This window comes from Clinocottus analis, unplaced genomic scaffold (assembly GCF_023055335.1).
Source record: "Clinocottus analis isolate CAN_PGR_092001 unplaced genomic scaffold, fCliAna1.0.p SCAF_17, whole genome shotgun sequence".
NCBI classification, from domain to species: domain Eukaryota; kingdom Metazoa; phylum Chordata; class Actinopteri; order Perciformes; family Cottidae; genus Clinocottus; species Clinocottus analis.
The window spans coordinates 90,052-96,476 of NW_027175898.1; positions in this window are offsets into that span (position 1 = coordinate 90,052).

Consider the following 6,425-nt stretch of genomic DNA (forward strand, 5'->3'; position numbering starts at 1 on the left):
TCTTGAGCGATTAACCGAGTGGAGTTATCTAAAAGTTTTGCAACATGTGAAATAATATGTCTCAAACGTCATTGAGTGAAAATAAAAAACAGAGTCTCATGGTGGAGTCGGGTAATTTATTGTACAAAGGTTGCAAAATGTCATGGCAGTGGTAGCACAGCGACTGAATCCAGGTTCCTCGACGACACTACAGCACTCTCTCCCTCTACTTCTTTCACACACACACACACACACACACACACACACACACACACACACACACACACACACACACACACACACACACACACACGCCAAGGTTGAAACAGAAAGAAAGGGAGGGTGGGGTGGGGTGTGGTGGGGTGGGGGGGTTGTCAGAGGCACATTCCTAAACCGTGCCATCGTCTCTACTCGCGCCAACCAAGTAAATCTCTCTCTCTCTCTCTCTCTCTCTCCCTCTCCCTCTCTCTAGTTCAACATTTTCACGTTCTATCCAAGCGCCCTCTGCTGCCGATTCGACTTCTCGTCGCCCGTGTTCTTTCTCACCGACCAAGTCAAGGGAGGGGGGGGGGGGGGACTTCCCTCTTTCAGACACACTCTATGCAAAGGCTGCGATTTCTTGAACGATGAACCGAGCAGAGTTATCTAAAAGTTTTGCAACATGTGAAATAAAATGTCTCAAACGTCATTGAATGGAAATTTTTTAAAAAAAAAGTCTCAGGATGGAGTCGTGAAATTTATTGTACACAGGTTACAAAATGTCATGGCAATGGTAGCACCGCCACTGAATCCAGGTTCCTCGACGGCACTACAGCGCTCTCTCATTGTACTTGTCCCCCCCCTCCGTTCCTCCCTTCCTTCCTCAGACACACACACCCACACAGGGTCTTGCAACCCTGCTGACAGGACTCTTCCAAAATGAGTCTACGGTGGCACACAATCGCCTGATGAAAGTTACAAAGTTGTTTCTGAGTATATTCAATGACAACAAAAGTTGTACTCTCTCTCTCTCTCCCTCTCTCTCTCTCTAGTTCAACATTTTCACGTTCTATCCAAGCGCCCTCTGCTGCCGATTCGACTTCTCGTCGCCCGTGTTCTTTCTCACCGACCAAGTCAAGGGAGGGGGGGGGGGGGGGGACTTCCCTCTTTCAGACACACTCTATGCAAAGGCTGCGATTTCTTGAACGATGAACCGAGCAGAGTTATCTAAAAGTTTTGCAACATGTGAAATAAAATGTCTCAAACGTCATTGAATGGAAATTTAAAAAAAAAAAGTCTCAGGATGGAGTCGTGAAATTTATTGTACACAGGTTACAAAATGTCATGGCAATGGTAGCACCGCCACTGAATCCAGGTTCCTCGACGGCACTACAGCGCTCTCTCATTGTACTTGTCCCCCCCCCCTCCGTTCCTCCCTTCCTTCCTCAGACACACACACCCACACAGGGTCTTGCAACCCTGCTGACAGGACTCTTCCAAAATGAGTCTACGGTGGCACACAATCGCCTGATGAAAGTTACAAAGTTGTTTCTGAGTATATTCAATGACAACAAAAGTTGTACTCTCTCTCTCTCTCCCTCTCCCTCTCTCTAGTTCAACATTTTCACGTTCTATCCAAGCGCCCTCTGCTGCCGATTCGACTTCTCGTCGCCCGTGTTCTTTCTCACCGACCAAGTCAAGGGAGGGGGGGGGGGGGGGGGGGGGGGGACTTCCCTCTTTCAGACACACTCTATGCAAAGGCTGCGATTTCTTGAACGATGAACCGAGCAGAGTTATCTAACAGTTTTGCAACATGTGAAATAAAATGTCTCAAACGTCATTGAATGGAAATTAAAAAAAAAAAAAAAGTCTCAGGATGGAGTCGTGAAATTTATTGTACACAGGTTACAAAATGTCATGGCAATGGTAGCACCGCCACTGAATCCAGGTTCCTCGACGGCACTACAGCGCTCTCTCATTGTACTTGTCCCCCCCCCCCCCCCCTCCGTTCCTCCCTTCCTTCCTCAGACACACACACCCACACACAGGGTCTTGCAACCCTGCTGACAGGACTCTTCCAAAATGAGTCTACGGTGGCACACAATCGCCTGATGAAGTTACAAAGTTGTTTCTGAGTATATTCAATGACAACAAAAGTTGTACGAGTGTGTAGTTTGGGTTTTGGGCCACAGGCAAAAACGACTCCCCCTTCGAGCGACACGTGTCAAGATATGAAATGTGAAAGCTTCGCACACAAGTCACACGACGCCTCGCCGGCCTCCCAATGATCACAGGACACAGAAAGTTGTAGTATACTGTTTTATTTTGTATAGTTATCACCCCCGGTGTTACAAGCAATGACACACACACACACACACACACTTCTCCGACCCAAGGTCGCGGTTCCACGTTATTCCACATCCTCCCCTTGTCCTCGGGCCAGAGTGTATCTAATGGTCCTGCAAGGTAGGGGATGGCACCGTTGGAATCGCGACGACCGTATTAGTGGGAGACAGCAAACTCGAGTCCCGCCGACCTTCGATTAAAGCTACGCTAGCCGAAGAAGCAAAAACAAAAAGAACAATTTAGATAAGTGCCTTCCCGAGGTCCCACAAGCTCGGGGTCGGAACCGTTGGAATCGCGACGACCGTATTAGTGGGAGACGGCAAACTCGAGTCCCGCCGACCTTCGATTAAAGCTACGCAAGCCGAAGAAGCGAAAACAAAATGGCCGATTAATAAAAAAGGTTCCTTCCCGAGGTCCAACAAGCTCGGGGTCGGAACCGTTGGAATCGCGACGTCCGCATTAGTGGGAGGCCGAAAACTCGAGTCCTTCCGACTTTCCGCGAAAGCTACACGAGCCGAAGAAGGAAAAAAACAAAATGGCCGAATTTTCAAAAGTGCCTTCCCGAGGTCCCACGAGCTCGGCGACGGGATCGTTGGAACCGCGACGGCCGTATTAGTGGGAGGCAGCGAACTCCAGTCCTTTCGAGTTTGGGTGAGAGCCGCACGAGCCGAAGAAGCAAAAACAAAATGGCCGATTTGAAAAAAAGTGCCTTCCCGAGGTCTCACGAGCTCGGCGAGGGGATCGTTGGAACCGTGACGGCCGTATTAGCGGGAGGCCGAAAACTCGATTCCGTCCGAGTTTGCGTGAAAGCCACACGAGCCGAAGAAGCAAAAACAAAATGGCCGATTTGCAAAAAGTGCCTCCCCGAGGTCCCACGAGCTCGGCGAAGGCATCGTTGGAACCGCGACGGCCGTATTAGTGGGAGCGCAGCGAACCCGAGTCCTTCCGAGTTTGCGTGAAAGCCGCACGAGCCGAAGAAGCAAAAACAAAATGGCCGATTTGCAAAAAGTGCCTTCCCGAGGTCCCACGAGCTCGGCGAGGGGATCGTTGGAACCGCGGCGGCCGTATTAGTGGGAGGCCGAAAACTCGAGTCAGTCCGAGTTTGCGTGAAAGCCGCACGAGCCGAAGAAGCAAAAACAAAATGGCCGATTTGCAAAAAGTGCCTTCCCGAGGTCCCACGAGCTCGGCGAAGGGATCGTTGGAACCGCGGCGGCCGTATTAGTGGGAGGCCGAAAACTCGATTCCGTCCGAGTTTGCGTGAAAGCCGCACGAGCCGAAGAAGCAAAAACAAAATGGCCGATTTGCAAAAAGTGCCTTCCCGAGGTCCCACGAGCTCGGCGAGGGGATCGTTGGAACCGCGACGGCCGTATTAGTGGGAGGCCGAAAACCCGAGTCCGTCCGAGTTTGCGTGAAAGCCGCACGAGCCGAAGAAGCAAAAACAAAATGGCCGATTTGCAAAAAGTGCCTTCCCGAGGTCCCACGAGCTCGGCGAGGGGATCGTTGGAACCGCGGCGGCCGTATTAGTGGGAGGCCGAAAACTCGAGTCCGTCCGAGTTTGCGTGAAAGCCGCACGAGCCGAAGAAGCAAAAACAAAATGGCCGATTTGCAAAAAGTGCCTTCCCGAGGTCCCACGAGCTCGGCGAGGGGATCGTTGGAACCGCGACGGCCGTATTAGTGGGAGGCCGAAAACCCGAGTCCGTCCGAGTTTGCGTGAAAGCCGCACGAGCCGAAGAAGCAAAAACAAAATGGCCGATTTGCAAAAAGTGCCTTCCCGAGGTCCCACGAGCTCGGCGAAGGGATCGTTGGAACCGCGACGGCCGTATTAGTGGGAGCGCAGCCAAGTCGTGTCCTTCCGACATTCTGTGAAAGCCTCACAAGCCGAAGAAGCAAAAACAAAATGGCCGATTTGCAAAAAGTGCCTTCCCGAGGTCCCACGAGCTCGGCGAGGGGATCGTTGGAACCGCGACGGCCGTATTAGTGGGAGCGCAGCCAAGTCGAGTCCTTCCGACATTCTGTGAAAGCCTCACAAGCCGAAGAAGCAAAAACAAAATGGCCGATTTGCAAAAAGTGCCTTCCCGAGGTCCCACGAGCTCGGCGAGGGGATCGTTGGAACCGCGGCGGCCGTATTAGTGGGAGCGCAGCGAACCCGAGTCCTTCCGAGTTTGCGTGAAAGCCGCACGAGCCGAAGAAGCAAAAACAAAATGGCCGAATTGAAAAAACTGCCTTCCCGAGGTCCCACGAGCTCGGCGAGGGGATCGTTGGAACCGCGGCGGCCGTATTAGTGGGAGGCCGAAAACTCGAGTCCGTCCGAGTTTGCGTGAGAGCCGCACGAGCCGAAGAAGCAAAAACAAAATGGCCGATTTGCAAAAAGTGCCTTCCCGAGGTCCCACGAGCTCGGCGAAGGGATCGTTGGAACCGCGACGGCCGTATTAGTGGGAGCGCAGCGAACCCGAGTCCTTCCGAGTTTGCGTGAAAGCCGCACGAGCCGAAGAAGCAAAAACAAAATGGCCGATTTGCAAAAAGTGCCTTCCCGAGGTCCCACGAGCTCGGCGAAGGGATCGTTGGAACCGCGGCGGCCGTATTAGTGGGAGCGCAGCCAACCCGTGTCTCTCCGGACTTTGGTTCAACGCTGCGCTGGCGGAAGAAGCGAAAACAAAATGGCCGATTTGCAAAAAGTGCCTTCCCGAGGTCCCACGAGCTCGGCGAGGGGATCGTTGGAACCGCGACGGCCGTATTAGTGGGAGCGCAGCGAACCCGAGTCCGTCCGAGTTTGCGTGAAAGCCGCACGAGCCGAAGAAGCAAAAACAAAATGGCCGATTTGCAAAAAGTGCCTTCCCGAGGTCCCACGACCTCGGCGAAGGGATCGTTGGAACCGCGGCGCCCGTATTAGTGGGAGCGCAGCCAAGTCGTGTCCTTCCGACATTCTGTGAAAGCCTCACAAGCCGAAGAAGCAAAAACAAAATGGCCGATTTGCAAAAAGTGCCTTCCCGAGGTCCCACGAGCTCGGCGAGGGGATCGTTGGAACCGCGACGGCCGTATTAGTGGGAGCGCAGCGAACCCGAGTCCGTCCGAGTTTGCGTGAAAGCCGCACGAGCCGAAGAAGCAAAAACAAAATGGCCGATTTGCAAAAAGTGCCTTCCCGAGGTCCCACGAGCTCGGCGAGGGGATCGTTGGAACCGCGGCGGCCGTATTAGTGGGAGCGCAGCGAACCCGAGTCCTTCCGAGTTTGCGTGAAAGCCGCACGAGCCGAAGAAGCAAAAAACAAAATGGCCGATTTGCAAAAAGTGCCTTCCCGAGGTCCCACGAGCTCGGCGAGGGGATCGTTGGAACTGCGGCGGCCGTATTAGTGGGAGCGCAGCGAACCCGAGTCCTTCCGAGTTTGCGTGAAAGCCGCACGAGCCGAAGAAGCAAAAACAAAATGGCCGATTTGCAAAAAGTGCCTTCCCGAGGTCCCACGAGCTCGGCGAAGGGATCGTTGGAACCGCGGCGGCCGTATTAGTGGGAGCGCAGCCAACCCGAGTCCGTCCGAGTTTGCGTGAAAGCCGCACGAGCCGAAGAAGCAAAAACAAAATGGCCGATTTGCAAAAAGTGCCTTCCCGAGGTCCCACGAGCTCGGCGAGGGGATCGTTGGAACCGCGGCGGCCGTATTAGTGGGAGCGCAGCGAACCCGAGTCCTTCCGAGTTTGCGTGAAAGCCGCACGAGCCGAAGAAGCAAAAAACAAAATGGCCGATTTGCAAAAAGTGCCTTCCCGAGGTCCCACGAGCTCGGCGAGGGGATCGTTGGAACCGCGGCGGCCGTATTAGTGGGAGCGCAGCGAACCCGAGTCCTTCCGAGTTTGCGTGAAAGCCGCACGAGCCGAAGAAGCAAAAACAAAATGGCCGATTTGCAAAAAGTGCCTTCCCGAGGTCCCACGAGCTCGGCGAAGGGATCGTTGGAACCGCGGCGGCCGTATTAGTGGGAGCGCAGCCAAGTCGTGTCCTTCCGACATTCTGTGAAAGCCTCACAAGCCGAAGAAGCAAAAACAAAATGGCCGATTTGCAAAAAGTGCCTTCCCGAGGTCCCACGAGCTCGGCGAGGGGATCGTTGGAACCGCGACGGCCGTATTAGTGGGAGCGCAGCC